Genomic DNA, 19,777 nt, shown 5'->3' with positions numbered 1-19,777 from the left:
ATATTATTGCAAATGTAAATTAAGTAAAATTGATGGTTCTCACCTGAAGAACATAAATGAAAAAGCAAGTTTATGCCACATGTATCTTTATATAATACTGAAACCAGTAGGAATGTGACTATTTCCACTAAACTTATTTCCACAGTGTGTATAGTTATTTGAAAATTTTATATAACTTGACCAGCTAAAAGAAGGTATAATAATAACATAGTATTCCTTTATATTCTTGTGTCATTAGAGTATATATCAGATAAACAGGAGATTTTAGAATGTATCAATTATCCAACAGTTAGATTGATATGAAACAGTGGCTGTAACACTTGGGATTCTTTAACAGGTCTTAAATATTTGTGTACAGGTTTTTGTGTATTCTATTTCTCTATTTCTCTCAACAAAAATATGTACTATATTCATAGCCATAATATTAATCAGTAATGTCCCTGAACTATTTTTTCCAGGAGGCATATTTATGACAAAGCAATTATAGCAACAAGCTCATACTTTTCAAATAAATTCTTAGTGTTACTTGAAGCATGTCCATAAGTTCAGAAGAAACTTACATCTTGTAAATTAAAAGGCAAAATGTTTCCCTAATTCTTGATATCCTATGTAGATGGGACAGAAATCTAATTGACACATACTTAAGATGTAATTTGCTTCTTTTAATAAACTGCTTATTTAGAAAATATTCTAAATCATTGATTTTATGGACAAAACAGTCATATTTGGTAAAGCAACAGTGACATCCAGTGACAACTAAGATTTATTCAAGCGAAATTATTTAGATTTGCCATATAAGCAAAAGAATTATTAAATATTAATATTTAATTATTAATAATTTTTGCTTGTTTCAAATGTTCTAAGAATGTATCCATACAAAAAACATCATTGGATAAATATAAAAACCAGTAAATCATTTATAAAATGAAAAGATAAGCCACAGAATGAGAGAGAATATTTACAAAACATATGTAAATATTTACAAAACTCAGGTCTGTCAAATTCAAAAGACAATACTCTCCACACTAAGATTTGGTGCCAACTTGTGAAGAATTCTTGCACAGGAAATTGAATAATTTTTTTTTTTTCAGATTTTCACTGTTTTTAATCAGATAATCAAAAGAATGAGAGTAATCCTGCAGGAAATAAAAGTAATTTCAAAGAGGAGATTGCTATTTTACCCAAAAGGACTTGTATCGAAAATATACAAGAACTCTTAAAACTTAATATCATCTGTCAGAAGGGAATTGCAAATTAAAACAAAAATGATACACATCTATCTGAATGGCTAAAATCCAAAAAGCTGACTGTACTAAATGCTGAGAAGGATACAGAGCAACAGACATTCTCATTCGCTGCTGGTGGGAATACCAAATGTCACAGCCTCTTTGTTGGCAAATTTTGGCAGTTTTCTTACAGAGCTAAACAGTTTCAGCATATGATCCAGCAATTGTACTCCTTTGGGTTTTTGCCCATATAAGTTGAAAACTTATGTCTACACAAAAACCTGTACACAAATATTTACAGCAGCTTTATTCATGATCACCTGAAAAAGAAGTAATCAAATGTCTTTCAATGGGTGAGTGGATTAAGAAACTGTGGTATATTCATACAACAGAGTGTTATCTAGTCATAAACAGAAATGAGCGATCAAGCCACAAAAAGGCACAGAGGAAAGTTAAATGCCTATTTTCAAGAAGAGGAAGCCAGTCTAAAAACACTATGTACTGTATGATTCTAATTATATGATGTTCTGGAAAAGATAAACTATACAGAGATTAAAAAGTAAAGTGGCTATTTTATTTATCGGGGTGGCTGGGGAGTGGAGGGATAAATAGTTGAAGCACTGAGGATTTTTAGGGCAGTGAAACTATTCTGTATGACACTAATGATGGATGTATGACATTACGCATTTGTCAAAACCCACAGAACTGTACAATTGTGAAACTTAATGTAAACTACAGATTTTAGTAATAATGCATCAATATTGAGTTTCCAAACATGACAAATAGGAACTGCTTGGGCGGAGTAATATGGAAACTGTATGTATTATCTTCTCATGTTTTCTGTAAACCTGGTGATTCCCTGAGGTGCTGCCCCACACAACTTTGCGGCAAACCCAAGCTTCCAGGGGCTTTTCTGTATACCCTGTATGCTGCAGACTTTCCTAAAACCTCTAAAATGCTCACAAAACCAAGACAAACAGACTCTAGCTTCAGCGTGCCCAGTACCACTTGCGGAGAGATAGCCAGCCTCGGTTCATGGCTGGGCCTCTTGAGGCACCTCCAACCACAGCGCAGCTGACAGCCTTCTGTGGATTGCTTTGTGGGTCATGCCTGCTGGCCCCGGGCAGGGCACAGGCTACAGCTGAACTTGGCCAGCAGACATTTTCAGAATAATTTCCCTAATGTGTGTGTTATTAAATCTTCATTATTTCCCATTTTGTTTCCCATTCTGTAAAAATTTCAATCAGACAATGTGGCTAGTAGAGCTTCTACTTTTGAAAAAAAAAAAATGTCAAGATTTCCTCCTTGGAAAAATATTTAATGAACTTCATCATTATTCCATTTACTTAAAAAATTGATATTGGTCTGCAGCTTCTGGCAGACATGGAGTTATCTCAAACATATCTCTCCATAATATGAGTGAAAAACTGATTGAAACCCTCCAGTTGCTGTAACTTTTGATCAATGGGGCATTCCAGGATGCTTTTAGACAGTAAGAGTGTTGTGAGTGTAGAATCCTAGAACCAGAACATTTCAGCCCAATTAGGATTCTTTAAACAGGCAGCCTTTGCTCGGGTGTTCCCCCATCAACCTACTGGATAATTTTCTCAGAATTGTGCTGCAACCTGAGACTCTGCTTTTTCTTTTTCCACAGGTCTTAGACCTGTCTCAGGCTCTAAATGCTCTCCTTGCCTCCTGCTATCGCTTCCACTTATCCTTCACTGCTATTACCCCCACTGAATCATTTGTATGTGTATTCTTAGAATTGTGCTTCTTGGAAGACTCTGACTGATTTATGAGTACCCAGTCTTATATGAAGATTTTGATTTACGACTTTAACTTATATGTTGCTTGGTGAGTGTAGATTTACATATGTAACCAATTATTTGTGTATTGTTACTATGACCTGGCATCTGTCAGGTGTCCTCACAGGTGACCTAACGACGTTCTGAAGCACACAGGGATTCAGATTGCAGGGAGACAGGGTTTCCTACCTAGGAACATAGCTTACACTGGTTCACCGATTCAGAAACAGAAAACAATAAAATACATTTAGTAATAAGTTAAAACACAAGCTGAGCAAGTCGCAGATGGCAAATTCCTAGGTATGTACAAAGGACAAGAGGAAATCATCCAGGCAAGAGCAAATAAATAGCCAAGCTTCATTCAGTGATGTATCACAGGAATTTCACAAGTAAGCAAGTTACTTAAGCATATAACCAGGACTATTGAATGTAGGAACCATGAAATGATCATTCTCTTATATGAAATACATGTTCTATGTACATTTATGGTTTGTAAAAAAAAAAAAAAAAAGATGGAAAAGAAGATAATCAATTGAATGTTCCATGAAGCAAATGGATTAAATAGAATGTAAAATACTAGAAAATTAGATCAGTGATAGAAGATTAAGTGATGTGGATTTAATCTCACTGTTAAAGATCCTGCATAAGATTGGATAATATTTGAGATACACGAAAGCTTTTCCCAAATAGAACGGTGACTGTTTTACTTCTAAAGAGAATAGAGAACAAAGGCTAAAGGATCTATGTTATATTTAAGGGTACTTTTCTGGAAAACTTGATAAAACATAAGAATGCATGGATGCTAGGAACTGTAGGTTTCCTCTTGTCCAGTCATGCTGAAAAGGATAGGCGGCTGTACATCCAAAGTAAATTAATACATTTGGCTTAGCATTGGACAAAGTGGTGTGCATTACACAGCTGTAGTCCTCATTCAATGCTATAGAGCAAATACACAAGTTAGCTAATATATGAGCCAAGAGCATCTTGGTCCTAATGTGGGTCTTAGGGGACATGAATCAGATTCCAAGTTCTGATCCTAGAATAAGCTGAGCCCTAGAAAAGTGACAAGCCTGCACAGTATTAATACATAGGAACTTGGGCATAAGATTTGGGCAGAGTGAACTGAGTCATAACTCAGCTCCCTAGCAGGTGAAAGACATCTATATCTGTAACTAGATAGTCTAAGGTCACCGAGAGTGGTCTCAGAAAGCTTCCTGAAGAATAAAACCTGAGCTGACAGGTAGAGCTAAAACAATATTCATTTTAAGCAGAAGAGAAGTATATGAAAAAAAGAGGCATGCAGTCAGTTTGTTTGTTTGTTTGCTTGTTTGTTTTTAGAATTGTAAAATACTTAGCATACCTAGAATATAGGAAACAATTTGGGATTATGAGACAATGCCTCTAAAGAAAAGGCAATTCCTAGTTGATGAAGTACTTTAAGAAAATATTGGGAATCTATATTTTATTCTGAAGGGATTTGGGCTAATGTCTTAACAAGGTCAGGACAGTGCAAGGGGCCTGCATGGATACAGGCAGTAATTGAATGCATTTTCTCTAGAAAACCTAGAAATAATAAACTTAACTTAGTCTTTTCTTTATTATGCACCAGCAATTCTAAACTATGTCAGTGATAAAATACTCCTCCCAGAGAAAAATATTTTGTTGCTCTAATTCTAAACAATTTCTGCAGTTATTGCTGAATTTTAATAATATATATGCCACTGCAGCAAATTGTATATTTTAAAAAGCAACTACAGTAATATTTCTAGTCCCATGTGCTCTTCCAGAATTTTGACATTCTCCCATCAAGAGGAGAATTGTTGTTTTTGTTGTTGTTGTTGTTGTTTAACCTCCTGCTTGCGTTTGTGTGGACTTTTGTGACTGCTTAAATAGAATGCAGCAGAAGTGATATTGTTCGAAATTTTTGAAGTTAGGTCATAAATCACTCTTTCTTGTAATGCTTGCATTGGGAGCCCAGCCACAATTACTGTTGAGGAAGCCAAGTAGTCACTTTGCAGAGGTTACACGTTTTTGTCCCTGATGACACTTGACCAAGATGGCCTTAACATTCCCCTCAGCTGACTAAACTATAGACAGGTTTCTCCCTGAATACAGGCCCCAACGTTCCTCTTTTTAGAGCATTTACTTTAGAAAACTTGCAATTGTCAATTCCTTCTCTGCCCCTTTGACAGTTGTAAACTGGTATCTTCTCTCAGCCTCTCACCAGTTTTACAATCCAGGAAAGTCTTTTTCAAAGTCTTGGGATCCAGTTCTTTGAAATTCAGTTATTAAGAAAAATAGTGCCTCTAATTCCCAGTGCCTGTGGGAGGGCAGGAGCCAAATTTTGATAAGTGCATACTAGACAACACAGATGGCCTAATCCCATTGACCAAACTCTCCCCTCATGTCCTGCCATGCTTTTCCACTGGCTCACTCCAGCACGTATATCTCTCCTGTCTTTTGTTTCAGGGAAGTTGAGTTCAATCTCTCTCTCTATTGCAAGTATTAACCTCTATTGCAAGGGAATAAAGTCTCCCTTGCTGGTTTAACTTCGTCCAATGCAATTCTTCTATGATTCACTCTCCGGTGAAGTTCCAGATGAAAGCAATCAACTTATTATTGGATACAAATTTACATAAAAACTTATTTTATAAGTATCTCAGGCCAAACTGTTAAGTAAATATAAGAGCTATTGTATAAAATATTGTGCTTTTTTTTTTTACCTCTCATGGAAATTTGGAGAAACTTTTAATCAATTGCAGTATTTTGCCATAACCAGTGACTGGTTTATAATTATTCTAAATTTCAAAGAGAAAATTGAATGTGACACCGGTACCAATATGAAACAATTAAAAAACAGTTTTTACTTGAAATATTTCACTTCTAACCATTATATCATATCAGAAATAAGTGGGGAAACTTTCAGTATCCAAAAAACATTAGAGTCAGTGAGTTGAAAGTTCCTTTCTTTATTTTCCACAAGTTAAGTCTTAACTAAGTCATCCTCTTACAGTCCTCCCATCCATGGGAGAAGCTGTGAGGTTGGTCTAGCCTGCCTTCTTTCCAGTGGCTTGCTGTCCTCCCTATAACCAATTACTGTCATTCCCACCAAACTTCTCTTATCAATCCAGTAGAACTCAACAAGGAATCTATCAATCACTCGATCAAGCAATCCAGACAGCAATTGCAGCACTGTCTGAATCTATTTTGAAATGTCTGATGTCTCTAATGTTATGTAGAATTTAACTTCATGATCATTTAAAAATAATTTTGTCATGTAAGGGAGGAGGATATTAAACAACTATTCACCCCGAGTGTCATATACTAGGTAGACCACAGGAATAAGTTTTACATTATAAAATCTGAGACAACGGGAACTATGCCTGTCCTGCATTGTTCTTGGAACATAGCAAGTGGTAAATAAATATTTGTAAAGTTAGTGCATCAAATATTTACATAGGAAGTGACATGATCAGGGTTTTATTTGTAAAGGATCACATTGGTATCAATTTGGAAACTATATTAGAGGTGGCTAAACTGCAGTTAAAGAGACCAATATAGCAATAGTTGAATAAGACATGAAGAACCAAGGTGGTAGCTGTGGGAATGGAGGAGATAAAAAAGATCAAAATATTACTCAGCAGCTATAATCCACAGGACACAAGAGAGAACGGAGAGTTAAGAAAAACTTCTAGGGAAGTTTTTGTAGGGAAATCAATGATATAGTTCAGTTTTATACATGATGTTTTAGAAATGTCTCTGGAATATCCAAGTGGACATATTTATTAAGTAATTATATATACAATCTTTATGTTTAAAAGATAATTATTGGAGAGAGAAAAATATTTAGGATTCAATACATACATGATATTTTTGATACCAAGGATATGAGGATGATAACTGAGGGGCAGTCTTTAGATTAGAAAAAATATAATGTATAACAATTTGGGGGAAATCAGTAATTAATCAAGGAGGAGCACAGGGTATCACTGAGGCAGAAATTTATAAAACCATTTGGAAATTTCTAGAAAGAAACAGTGAATCCTTTCAAGTTGTGTATAGAGGTCAAGATCTGGAGGTCAAGATGTTCATTGAAAAGTGTCCTCTTAGCAAATAGGGGTTCCTTGCAATACTTAGAGGGCCTTCACTGGAACAGTGTGGATAGAAAGAAGTTTGCTATGACTGGATTAGAGACCGGGAGATTCAGAAGTGCAAACAACTATTGACTGTTTCCAAGAGTCTTTACTCTAAATGCTAAGAGAGAGTGTAAAGTACCAAATAGAATGCAGACTTAAGGAAGAGTCACTTTCCTTTTAAGTTGGATGAAACTTGATTACGTTATTGAGGTACAGGGCTAATGGGGAGAGAAACAGATAGGGGTAATTAATGCAAGGTATTTGAGGATATGAAAGGAAATAAGCTCCAAATCCAAATAAAATCTTCTGGGGAAGATATTGAGGATTTACTCGTTCAATATTTATTCTGGCTTCCTTTTATTATTGCTTTCTATACTGCAGAGACAGGAAAGTTTAAAATAAACTCCAGATTATTTCACAGCTAGAACACCAAATGTGTTTTAGGCTCCATGATCAAATGCTCCCACAAGACTTGAATCAGAACTGAGATTATTGACGAGGGAAGCATAGTGCAAGGTTCTTTGATTGGTGGCACGTATTGTAGAAGAAGCAGCATGGTTCTGAAATCAGCAGGTGTAATAGCACCGTGTTTGTGTATGTGCTGGCATTTGTGTGGAAACAGCAACTATAAAGACAACTTATCCAAGCTACAGACAAATTCCTCCCAATGGAAGGAGCTGCTTGTGCGTTGGCAGTGATTCTGCTACTGGAAATTTGCATTAGAGTCTTTTTACAGCTCTCTCAATGATTTATGACCCATTTAGAACACTGTAACGAGGTGTGTTTTTTTCCTTTTAAACCACTTAATTGTAGCATGATTGACATACAAAAAGCTATTTAATGTATACAACTTGATGAGTTTGAATATATACATCCATGAAATCATCACCCATATCAATCACTTATGCCATAAACATATCAATCACCTCCAAAAATTTCCTCTCACCTTCTTTAATATTATTATATTATTTTGTGTGATAAGAATATTTAACATAAGACCCACTCTCTTAAAATTGTATGTATATAATACAGTATTGATTACTATAGGCACTATGCTCTATAGATTTTAGATTCTTAACTCAACCATGACCCATACAACTTAGAATAAAGGTATGGATAGAGAAAAGATTGGTGGTGGTGAATAAGAAATTTGATGACACACTATCTGGCAGTCTCCTTTTTCTCCCCAAACAAAATAAGATTTTCTGTTGAGAATAAAGAGTAAACTGTTAGAGTAAGGATCTGAGGAATATTATAAGTGTTTTAACTTTAAGTTGGTATTCAAAATCTCATCTTTGTCCTTATAGCTGAAACCTCTTGTTTTGAAGGGAAAATGTAAATTTCTGAATTAACGGTTTTCAATTAAAATATTCTGATTGAGGTAGTATGGGAGAATAAGTTAATACAAACCCTTTCTGCTACAAATGCCTCAAACTGCTGAATACAAATATAACTTTTCTCATAAAATGTTTTGCTGTGTTTATAGGAAAGAATGAGAATACCCCAGAGATGGGGAGGGTAGAGTGGGGGAGGCAAGCAAAGAAAGAAATAAAATTAGTGAGCTGATCTCATGGCTGTAGTTGGACATTGAGTTTGGTTTTATATACCCATGGGGACAAGAAACAAGTTCTGAGTCCATATGGGACAGGAAGTTAGAACTGAGGCACCTGCAAAGAACTGAGACTATCCAAAGTGTTACACAATTACTGAAAAGGAAGACTAGGGAAATATCCATCTCACAAGGAGATCTTAAGAGTATTCTGCTGGGATTAGATCAGGAAAACAAGTTTCTCTTGATAACTTAGAGCAATGAACATGCTCCTTGAGTGAGTTTGAGGTAAAATTTGAATGAAAAAAATGAAATGAATGAAAAAAAAAAGCAGCTTAAAAATAAATTCCCTTAAAACTTAAGCATAGGTGAAATGAGTACTCTCATAGATTTTTTTGTTTTTTGCAGGCTTTGCACTACACAGTGGTGCTGCTCTCAGGGGGAGTGAGCAGATCCTTAACATCATAGATTACATATTTTCTATAACAACTTACAGTAACAGCAGTAAGTTGTTTTGTTCTAAAAAACTTCGATACATTTTGACAATTTTATGAAATAAAATGCCTGTAGAAAGGTTGACAAAAAGCTTCCAGGTGGGAAAATAACAGTCATTTGAGATACCTGACATATGCAAATGTACAATCTCTCTGAAAAGAGACATAGTCCAAGATGATTCTCACAAATAAACTCACTTTGAAAGTGAGTACATTTCCCAAATTATTAGCATCGTAAGTGATCACCTGCATACATAGCCAACAGGATGATTAGAGTTCCAAAAACTTCAAATAATAGAAAAATAAAAAACAGAAAATAAATAAAAGACCTGAAAATATGTGTAAAGCTATTAAAGAGAAAACAAGAAACTAAAAGCATAAAGCAAAAAACACCAAATTATGAGAAGATGTAAGGTTGAAAGAAATGCAAGTAGGACTTCTAAAATTAAAATATAGTCGCTGCAATTGAAAATTACTGAATCAGTCAAACAGCAGATTAGGCACAAGGAGAATTATTGAATTGAGTATGAGACCTTGAGGTATAACCCAGAATGCACCACAGAGAGATAAATTACCTTTACTTCCTACTTCATAGAGAAAATAAAAGCCAAAAGAAGAGAACTTCATATACACCCACAACACCATCTGCCCATGATTTGCAGCTATACCCATATACTCTCCAGGATGAGCTACATAATTTGGGTCGATCAGTACAAAATGAAATGTGGACCACTTTATCAAATTTCAAGCCAGTGGTAACAGCAAAATATTAAACCAAACACAATCCTTCTCAGCACAGTGCCGTGTGTGATAGCATCATAGCACCAGCACCAATCACATAACAAATAAAGCCAGCCTTTAACTTAGCCTTTACCTCTTTTTTTTTTTTTTTTTTTTTTTTTGAGGGGTATATTTGTTGTTTTACTGTTTGACATTTTTACTTCTATTTTTAATGAAAGAGCTGCCTGTCTCCTAGCTAAAGTCAGTACATCCACCAAGTCACTAAATTCCAGCTCTTCTTAACTATTCAAGCTTATTCTTCCCAAATTAATTTATTAATCAAGTGCAATACCAGTCAATAATATTTTTTTTTCAAAGAAATTGCCACACCGATATTAAACTTTGAATGGAAGATGTAAAGGGCAAGAAATAGCTAACAGAACATTGAAATGTTTGACATAGAAGACAAAGATGAAGATTTCAAAGATAAAAATATAAAAGTAAGATTTTAGATGAAAATGTAGAATAATATATTTATCAGACCATAATAAGTAGACTTTTAAAAATAAGTTTAAAAGCATAAACCCCTAAGGAAAAGATTGATATATTTACCTACCTCAATATTAATCTTTACGTGACAAAAAAGAAAACACTCTACACAAACTAAAAAGACAAGACATATTTGGAGAAGGTATCTGAAACCATAATGACCAGTAGATGATTTCTTTCAGAATATTTAAAAAACACCTATTGTTTAAACAAGAATAAGATAGAACAGAAAACCAAATACTTTAAATGGTCAAAGGATACGAACATGTATTTCTCAGAAGAGTAAACCAATAAACATGAACACTTACTCACGAGAAATGTGAGAAATAAAATCAAGTCAACAATAAGACATCATTTCTTAATTATCAGTTTGGCAGAAATTAGAAATTCTGACAACACTTTTTGGCAAGGATGTGAGGAAATAAGTACTCATATAATGCTATGGTGAGACTTTGTAGAGCAGTTTAACTATAACTTGTATAATTAAAAAGCTGCTTATTCTACAACTCAGCAATTCCATGCTTACGTATCTACCCTGAAAATATGTTTGCATTAAAACAAGGTGTCATTTGTAAGAATGTTCACTGAAGCAAAAAACAAGTGCAAGCAAGCTAATTGCTCAAACTAACTGCTCCACAGTAGAGGAATGGAAAAATTAATTGCATTTTTTAATAAATAGAATACTATACCACAACTAAAGTGAAAGAAGTAGACCCACACATATAAACAGCGTACATATTTCAGAAACATAATGATGTGTGAAAAAAAGAAAGCTTCAAAAGAATGAGTATAATACTACTTATACACATTAAAAAAAACAATTGTATAAATTATTTGTTTAAATATATATAGTAATGTACAACACCAATAATGGGAAAGTTAATCTCAACTTCTGGACACTGACTACTTCTAAAGAACAAGAGAGATTATGGAGTGGACTGGAGTTAAGGTTGTTTCAGTCAGAGTAAAATAAACCTGGTCCTTATTGATTATGAGTGGTAAATGCTGTCCACAAAGGATAAACAGAACAAGTATTGGGAGAAGTGTTCCAGGATGGAAAATAGTTCCCTAACCCATGTGATTTAAAAAAAAAAATGTCAATACTGAAGATTATTTCTATGCTTAGTGATATATAGGTAATTGAGCCTGAAATATCATGCTAAAGTAAATGCATTACTCAGTTGTCCATTTTTTGTGAAAGGTACACTTCCTGACTTTAAGATAAACATGAAAAATCTGCATTGATCTTGACATTTATTTATTTCATTACTTAAATCTTTCTGAGAGAATGAAAACTAGTATTGTATTTATGCATTCATTGTTTAGTCTGACTTTGGTTATAATGAATGTCACCTGGATTCTGAATGACTTCCACATTGAAGGAGAGAAAAATGACTATTGTCACAGAAGTAGAAATAGATATCCTTCTTGGTCCAGGTGTTTTTTTTTTGGCAGCACCCCACTTTCAAAGCCATCTTATGAATCACAAATATATGGATCTGTCACCATCCTAATAGAACTCAGAAAAAAGAATCATGCCATGAAAATACCCTTTCTTGAATTGGTTTTGCTGTTAATGGAACTGAATTTGCAAGTACAATACTTCTAACTAACCTTGCTTTTCTGGGTGAGGAAAATGGACAGCAGCTGTTTATCACTGTTTCCATGGGGATATAGAGGATGTGGTTTTATGATTGCTAATTACATGTTACAGTACCAATAATCAAGCTTATTCTGATTGATTTCTAGAATACCACTCTAACCTGACACACAACTCAATTTAAATTTATATTTCCTTGTTTCTTCTTTCAATTCTATTCATTAAATTTTGAGTACACTATTGGCTCCATTGATATTTTCCTATTACTCTTCTTTTGCCTTCTAAACATTTTGCCATCTAAACATTTTCCCTTTGGCCAGGTCTTTTCTCCAGTGTTCCAATACACTTGTCTGCAATTATGACTTCATTCTACCAAAACCACATGTTAATTCAGTCAAAATTTGTCATGCCTATGAGGAAAACTGCAACAGTGTGTGTTCCATTACATGGACAAAAGCTATGTCATATGCTAAAATGTATCCCCTAATCCCTATGATGAAAATGTACTAAAATGTAAGTTCTAAGAAAACAGGAATGCTCATCTGGTTTGTTTACTGGTAGTACCCCAGGTGGTCAATAGTTGGTAAATGGGTGATTCAGAAAATTCTTTACTTGAATTTTAGTAAAGGAGGAGGCAGCAGGGCATTATGATGGCCACATTTAATCAAGTCATTAATCAAGTTAGCAAATTACAACACAAAATATTATCTATCTTACTTAGATGCATATATTTCATAAAGATGAATTTGTAAGATGTTATAAATCTATAGTTTTCATATGGCTGAAAGTTGACAAAATACCAAGACATCCCAGCTGAATTTGACTGTGCATATTTTGGCTATTTGGTTAATTGGAGAGTAATACTTCAATGAGTAATAAACTAAATGCATACATTAATTCATAAGCATGTATGTATTTATTACATACCACTGGTCTTTCCTGCTTTTATTTCAACAAAATTAATAAAAATTAATAATCAATAATTGTTATAATCAAGATTGTCACATAATTTTGTTCTACTTTAAGTGTATGCAGTTTGTAATATTTTGTCCAAAATGTAAATTAAATGTCTACATTTAAAAATTTTACGTTTTTGAAGTTTCTATTCTAAAGCATTTAAAATTATATATTAAAACATAAATTCAAAGTGCAAATTTTTAATAAATATCAAAATTTAAAATAAAAAATGACATGAACAAAATTTTAATATAATTTTTGAAAATCTGTCTTATTAAGTGTTTTAAGAAAATAAACCTGTCAGCAGTTCTGGTGTTGAGTGTTCATCTCTGACAATGAAAAGAGTTACTATTGCACTTCACATGTTACATATAGCCCTACAAATATAACAACTTTCAGAGTTATATGAATTGTTTCATATACCAAACCATTCCTCACACTCTATGCGCAACTGTTACAAATACCTTACTAATTTGTGTATTTCTCCAAAAAAAGGAATGGAAATTAAATGAGAAGCCAGAAAAAAGAACACTCAGCACTATTGGGGAAATAATAATTAGCATCTCAAATCTATTCCATTCTTGCTACCTGAAAGAAAGGATTTGACAAGGTATTTATTTTCATTTAGTAGGTGAGCTGAGCACTTCTGCCACTAAAATTCTTGCTGTGCACATAAGCAGAAAAATGGGATAGCTTACAAGGCAGGAGTCAGCAGACAACACCTTGCTCAAGCAATCAAAATGAATATCCATCATCAGTAATGAGGCAAATGAAAATCATGCGCTCCCTGGTGGAATGAAATGAGAACAAAAGAGCCTCATTCTGTAACAGTCCAAGTAGAGATACACAAGCTAAATTAATTAGGAGAATACATCAGGCAAACCTAAATTAGGGACCTTCTAAACTTCCCCGTAATCCTCAAAAGTGTCAATAAAAGAAAGCCATATGTAAAAATAAGTTCTATCTCTGTATACTAATATGGAATAAACTCTAAAATACATGTTTTAAATGTTTTAAAATTTGGAGAGCAGTACTTCAATTTTGAAAAAAAACCACATATAAATATATATAATTTTTAGAATGAGAAAGAAACAGTGAAAAGTGGCAAACTCTGGGAATGGAATCAGTTGAATAGTGAAAAATGTTTCTTTACCTCTTCTCCCTTTTTTTGTACTATATGATGTATTTTTAACCTAAACAACTATATAATTTAAATTAAAAAAGTAAGTGTTTGAATTCCTTTGACCATTACAAATTTTGGTTTTGAGTCTCAGAAAACAGAAAATATTGTTAGGAAAAAATATATGCTGTTTTTAATTTAATCAACACAAGATTTATATCTCGACACCTGAGGTCTCATCCTGTCCTTGTTGTTAATCAGCTATGGCTGTTGGGATAAGGCACTCCAATTCCCTGGGATTTAATTACTTATCTTTATACATGAGATTTCTTCTAACCCTAACCGTATATACTCCTAAAATATAAATTAAGACTTCCATACTATGTTGTCAACAGAGGGCAGTAATTAACCACAAATAGTTCCATGTTCTCTCTGAGCAAGAAATGAAACATTTTTATAAAATGTGAAGGAAAATAATATTCAAAGTACTACTGTATCCCTCGAGATTTCTGAAAATTTTGATCATACTCCAATTTTGTCCCTTTCAAACAAAACCTTCAACCAACCAACACTTCTTTGTCTCAAACAACTTTAGTCCTTTGAGTTCGGAAGATAAAACCCGATAAAAGAGGGGAGTTTTGTGATGACAGGCCTTGTCAGTGGGAATCAGAACGCCATTTCCTTTCTTCCTTCTTTTCACTTGCATGCGGGTTTTAATGCAGGAATCTCCACTAGAAATATTACAGACCAGGAATTACTACAGATCTGGTAACTGCGCAGCTAGTTACTACCTGTAAGTGCTAGACAATGCCCATTTGAATTAAGCTTTTCAGTATTCATAATCTTTCACATTTAAAATAGTGACAATAGCTACTTTAGAGGATTAAGGATTAAAATTATTTGTAAAAGGTATAACCAAACAGCAGGTATGTAAATAGGTGTTTAATAATGTTTATTATCATCATTATTATTACTGTTACTATTATCATAGTTTTTTTTGTTTTAATACAACTGAGTCTAATTATAGAAGAAATATTGCATTTTATCCTAAATGGATGGATGAATATAAACGTATCATATATATATGTACATATACACATGTATACACCATGATTACTCATTATATATATGTATATATGATATGTTTATATTCTTTTAATAAAAAATGACTAACATTTTGTGTTCTTGAACCAAATTTTGGAAATGTTGTACATGTTTTAATTAATTAAAAATAAACATCAGTTTAGCTTTCAACTCAATTTTAAGCTTATCAAAAAAGAAAAAACCTGGGTTTCGAAATGAGAACTCTTGCAAGTCAATAAAAAGTACACACACCAAAATGTAAAAATGTGCAAAGAACATAAGCAGCGATTCTCAAAAGAAAAACTAAATATGATTAATTAAAAAAATGAACATTCAATTTCACTATTACTCAATGGACACCAAATTAAAAAATTTGCCATGTAAAACTAACTGAGAAAAAAAAACACCTAAAAAGTGTCACTGAGGGAGCTGATATATGGAGTTGTACTATTATAAACTGAGGTTCAAGTGGTTGGAAACTGATGTAACAATATAACTTTTAACCATGAAATTCTATTCTAAAATTATTAAGAAAATAATCAAGATGTAAAATGAACAAAAAATCATCTTCACATTTCAGATATTGACTAACCAGTGAAAATGTCTAAGATAAATTAATACACTTTTTTAGTGAATTAGTGGGAAGAGACTTTGACATGAAGCTCCTGGAATAACTTTTTTTCTACACAGCTTAAAAAGAAATGTTTTGAAAGGTGAGGCATTCTTTCTTTTGTTTGTTGCAACCCTGGTTCATTGAGTAAGAACTGTGACCATTAGTAGCATTCTGTTTATGGCATAAAATGAAAAGTTCCAAGAAGAGTTTTATCTATGCTATTCGTGGCTGCTTCCTTTGATCCTAGAACAGTGTTTGTAATACCATTGGTCGTCAATAACTATGTCCACGTGGTATATTTATGTGCTATTTTATTTTACACTTTAATTTTCTCATAAGAAATTTGTAAGTAAAAATGTTTTAATAAAATGTACAAAGTTATGAGAAACAACTTTTACATTTTTTTAAATTTCTAAAACAAAGTTTGTCTGTTGGCAATAGATTTATGATTCCTACCAAAAATCTAGTCAACTCTGCCTGCCAACTATTCTTGCTTCTACAGCTCTGTCTTGTATCACTAGACAAGAGGAGATAATCATAAAATCACCATAGTAGTGAGACTTTTTTCTTCAGAATTCCAAATGACACTGTACAATATGGTTTTTCTGGTCTTCCTTAAAAACGATTAGTGAAAATACAAATATATTTGAAGAGATATAAAAATAAAATAAATATTTTGAATGAAAAATTATTATCCAGACTGAGGAAAGAATGAGGATGGTGGCTGGTGTCTGATACTCTGAAATTCAGGAGCACATTATCAGTCAGTGAGGCTCTCTGAGGGCACTATCTATCCAGGGATTAGCACCCTGCCTACAGCCTAAAACAACAGGAGATATAAGGATAATTCTTTCTGAGGCCAAACCTCTCTTAGCATTCTTAATCAATATAAGAGATAATTTATGGTATAAGCAATTATCCCTCAAACCCAATCAATAAAGAGATGTAAATTAATATGGTAGTGGAGACTGAAACAAAACTGATCTATGCAATGTTCCAGGGAGATTCAGAATAAAATAGTTTGTGGTGGAGAACAGAGACTTCTCATGCAATTTGCCAGTGTTTGTTCTGGTAGCACAGAAGCCTGTGGTTGGAAATAATTTCTGTCTAGGGACCTTTCAAATTATTCAGTGTGGTGATTTTAGAGTTACTGAGTCCCATTTTGGTTAAGGGAACAATAGTCTATCCCATGGGACTAGAGGGCTTGCTGCTATATTAACTAGAAATAAATAGAGATGCAACTTTCCAAGTTTACACCCATCCATATTCACATATGGGCATCATACATCATACATTATGTATACATTAATATAGTACTTCTAATAATATTCAAGATAGACACTATAAAATGACTGTTAAAATAGCACTAAAAGTAATAAAACTAGTTAAATGTTAGAGAATGGATAAACCATGCAAGTAATATAAATTAGAATGATTAAGAAAAAGTGTTACAAAAATAACTAAAATGAAAGGGCCAGGAAATTAGAAGCCTAAAACCAGCTTTAAGTACAGAAAATAAATAGAAGCACAGCAATTAAAGCCTAGATGATTAAAGAATAAAACACAAAGTTGTTAAAAGTATAAATTTAAGCCTTAACATTTCAAATCCAATGCAGAAGCAAGCCAGGTCCTAAGAGATGCGAAAATCCTAAACATCATGATTACTCGTTTCCATTGTCTTCTGAGATTTGACTTTTTTTGAAAGGGTCTCTAGGCAGATATCTAAAGAGTGTACTGAAACTCAGGTAAAGTTAGCATTGTCCCTCAGGAACAGCGCTGTGCATTTACTCTCAGCATTGTTGCTTCTCCCTTCCATGGCCTTTTCTTTCTTTGTGTTCATCCAACCAAGATTTTACATATTTCTATAATTATCCTATCCATAATATAATGAAAAACAGATCCACCTTAGTCTTTAAAAAAATGTAGTGAGACAACAATTATGAATGACAAAACTGTTAAGTTCAAGGATTCTAGAGTTGAATTTACTTAAATAACTTACTTGTAATTTATTTAAACACTGTTACAAAAATCAAAGTAGTTCATTCAGTTAAAATTCTTGACTTAGAGAGTTTTTGTTCAGAATGGCTTCATCATTCTGTGTTATATACAATGTAACTTCTCTGAACAAAACTTGAATTTTAATAGAACATATGGTGAGCAGACAAATGAATTCTTTATAGTTGGGTGCATTTCATGCATGGCAGAACCTGGGATAGCAGCTTGGGTAAATGTTAAGAGAATTTTCTCATTGCTGATCAAATTGCATCTCACTGGAGGCTACCTTTTTCTATCTGGAATTTTTTCTCTCTCAAGAAAGTTCCAGAATGGATGAAAAACCAAGCTGGCCAAGAGGCCCCTGTCCTGATGGTGATCTTCCACATAGAGTTGGGGAGACACAGAAAGAAACAAGAGATTTTTGTCTGCTGGACACCTCAAATCCATATCAATTCTTCACAGAAGAGGGGAAAGCACACACAAAAAAAGGAAAAAAAATATACATTTTGTGTGGGTGCTTTTCTCTTGTGCCACATAATATTTGATCTAAGATTTATACTGATGTTGCAAGACTTAAAGTGTTGTCAGGATTACACATCAAGGGTGCTATCATAGCTTTCAATTTATTTAGTCAGATACTTCACATTAAACAGAGCTGATGTGACTGCTTTAAAGAGTAAAGTAAAGTTTATTTATTTGTCTGTTTTCTTCACGAGAAAAAGAAAATGGAGAAAAAAGAAGCTCCCTCTGAGAGTGACATTCTGAAGACATTTGTTACCATGCATGCCTGGGACAGACAGCCAAAGAGAGCAGTATGTTAAAATTCACACATCTTGACAAGAATGATCACCCCTTTCGTGAGAAAGCTTATTAAAAAGAAAAGTCAGTATATTTAGGGAGAAAAGTGCTTTTAGTTTTTCATAGTAAGAGTTATTAACACTTACTGGTTATTGATTCTATAAAACTGATAGTGAAGTGAGCCAGGAAAGACATTTTTTTATTTCATGCACATTGCCTTTCAAAACATTATTATAAAGAGAACAAGCTCATTTTATAAAAGTGAAAGACTACCTGCTCTTTACTGATATTGTGATAAAAATGATTAAATATAATAATGTTTCATGAACTTATTCTTTTTTTTAATATTGACTTGATGCCAAACTATTATTTTCCTTTCATCTAACCTAGTTTTAGAACTTTAAAAAATAAACATTTTGGAGAAAATAAACAGTGAATATATTCTCTCTCTGGTGTTTTTTATGTTGTTATATATTCTAATTTATTTTTAATTTAAATATTTGGAATCAAGAAAAAGAACAAGAAATAAAATACCAAAATTCAAGTAATGATCGTCTACAACAAATGCTAACATTTCCATTATACTTTCTATGTATTTTATATAAAAGCGTTTATATTATACTACACAATATTTTAAATAAAATATAGATTTTGTATGATTTTATACAAAATATAGTAAATACAGATGAAGGCTGCACTATTCCTTATAGCCTTTACCTGATTTATTCAACTCCTTTCCTTTCCAAATCAACCAACTAACATAAATATCACTACATACGTATCTTTACTTAATATACAATATTACTTTTTGTATATTTTCAAACTTAGGTAAATGACATTGCTCATGTTACATTTTTTAATTACATTTATTTTTTAGTTCTGGACATATTCATACATATTCATGAATAAATACTTTTCCAAATAGTATTCTAATGATCAGACCACAATGTATTTATATATTCCATGCTGAATTGATTTTTAAATTGTTTTCAATTTTACATTTTAACAAAATTATTGCACTTGATATCATTGAAAATATCCCCTGTACACAAATATAGTGTGTATTTTTTTTTTAGAATAATAGAAGGAGAATATTTGGGTTATAGATTGTACATAATTGTAAAATTACTGG

This window comes from Rhinolophus sinicus, linkage group LG01 (assembly GCF_036562045.2).
Source record: "Rhinolophus sinicus isolate RSC01 linkage group LG01, ASM3656204v1, whole genome shotgun sequence".
NCBI lineage: Eukaryota > Metazoa > Chordata > Mammalia > Chiroptera > Rhinolophidae > Rhinolophus > Rhinolophus sinicus.
This window is presented reverse-complemented; position numbering follows the sequence as displayed.